Source organism: Arvicanthis niloticus, chromosome 7 (genome assembly GCF_011762505.2).
Source record: "Arvicanthis niloticus isolate mArvNil1 chromosome 7, mArvNil1.pat.X, whole genome shotgun sequence".
Classification (NCBI taxonomy): domain Eukaryota; kingdom Metazoa; phylum Chordata; class Mammalia; order Rodentia; family Muridae; genus Arvicanthis; species Arvicanthis niloticus.
In genome coordinates this window covers 67,231,747-67,233,812 of record NC_047664.1, presented here as the reverse complement: position 1 = coordinate 67,233,812, position 2,066 = coordinate 67,231,747, and the positions used below count along the sequence as shown (strand labels likewise).

General features: G+C 44.5%; 1 pseudogene; it reads right to left on the bottom strand.

The window, feature by feature from the left end:
• Nucleotides 1–295: 295 nt before the first annotated feature.
• LOC117712407 (H/ACA ribonucleoprotein complex subunit 3 pseudogene) lies at nucleotides 296–1,378 on the bottom strand (annotated as a pseudogene).
• Nucleotides 1,379–2,066: the final 688 nt, after the last annotated feature.

The window sequence follows — 2,066 nt, the reverse complement described above, 5'->3', positions numbered from 1 at the left end:
GAAGTTTGGGAGTGGCCCAGCCATTAAGGATTTTGTTGTTTATTCATTTGCTTTATTTTTAAGATATGTTTTTTTTTTCAAGTCACTGTATCTTTAATAACCTGGCAGTAAGTCAAAACATGAGGAAAAAAAAAAAAAGATTGTTCCTTTTACAGGCATGGCCCATCAGTATAGAGTCATTTATGTAATGAGTGAGGTAGTATTCCAAACAGCATGGGAAGGCTTCAAGGCTTACAGCGAGTTTGTTTGCTGATAATCGGCCGGGGGACAAGCAGCCCAAGAGATTAACGAGCCCTCAGAGGACAGGACGTGGTTGCTGGGTCATGAGTACCTTGAAACATTTCTTGATGGTGATTCAGTGTCTTGAGTATTTGTCATCCGGGGAGAACCGAGCAGGATGGGCAGAGCAAGCCTGTTGTCCCATAGGGTCAAATTTCTTCAGCTTGTAGACGCAATCACCCTGCTTGTTGAGGTAATACCGAAGAAACGTGACTGCCCCTCAGCAGAAAGACACCTTTCCGTTCACCGCCAGCTGCGTTTTCCCCGAGTGCCAAGATGTAATTTTTGTGTGTTCATCTATGTCAGGTACTTGCAGGCCAGAAGCTGGTGTTGGATTCTCAGAAACTGGAAACACTGTCCTGTGAACCACCAGACATGACCCAGGTCACCAAATTTGAGTCCTCTGAAAAGCAATAAGCAGTCCTCTAGCCATCTCTCTAGCCCGTTTTTGTCTTCATTTTGAGATAGGTTCTCAATAATTAACCCAAGTGGACCTGGAATCCATGATCCCGTATTTCTGCCCCTTGAGTGTTGGGCTCCCAGGAGCAGACCTTCCAGCCCAGCCAGAGGAGATGACTTACCAATAAGGAGGAACCGTGACAAGTGAAATTTTCATGGACAAAACTAAACTTAGTATGTGTGTCTCTTCTCAGAGACATGACACTCACTACTGTGCCAGCTTTTCTCAAAGTTGTGAGAAAATATGTAAGTAAAGATAATACAGGGTGGTAAAGTAGGCTGCATTAGGGTTCTCGAGAGTCACAGAACTTAGAAAATGTGTCTATTGTCTCACAAAACCAAAAAAAAAAAGGTCTCTATATATTAAGGGAATTTATTGGAATGACATACAGTCTACAGTCCAACTAACCCAACCATGGGTAAGCTGTGAATGAGAAGTTCCAGAGTCTAGTAATTGCTCAGTCCCATGAGGCTGTGTGTTTGAGCTGGTCTTCTGTATAAGCTGGAATCCTGACACAGGTTTCAACAGATGTGCAAGTGCAAGCAGGCAGAGAAAAGGAAGCTTTCCTCTTCCATTGTCCTTACTTGCAGAAGGCCTCCAGCAGAAGGTATGGCCCAGATTAAAAGTGTAAACCACCATCCCTGGACTTGGACCTTACTGTCTCAGGCTGGCCTTGAACTCTGAGATTTGTTTGCCTCTGTCTCCTGGGATTAAAGGCCTGTACTACCTTGCCTGGGCCTTAAGCTTTTCATAGCCACTGTGCCTCAAGATCCATATCAGAGCCAGGTGGTAGTGGCGCACACCTTTAATCCCAGCACTTGGGAGGCAGAGGCAGGCAGATTTCTGAGTTCGAGGCCAGCATGGTCTACAGAGTGAGTTCCAGGATAGCCAGGGCTACACAGAGAAACCCTGTCTCGAAAAACCAATAAATAAATAAATAAATAAATAAACAAAAAACCATATCAGAAGCCTGTGTCTTCCAGCCTCAAAATCTGGATCACAAGTGTAATCCTTCTATTTCTGGGTTGTAGTTCATTTCATATGTAGTCAGGTTGTTAAGCAGGAATGGCCATCACAGAGATCATCACAGAATGAAGATAACCCTAAATACTAAGATCTCTGGAAGATGGAGAAATTGTCCTGGACCCTGGAGGAAATGTGTACTCTGTGAAAGCTGACTGACTCAAGAGAAAGAAGAGCTTAGACCAGCAGCCCTAGGCTGCTCTTCCAGAGTCTGTGGTAGAAGAAGCCTTCAGAGGCTTTGGTAAGCCTCTCTCTCTCTTTCTCCTCAACAGGAATCTGTGAAGAGGCAGGAAAACACAGCATG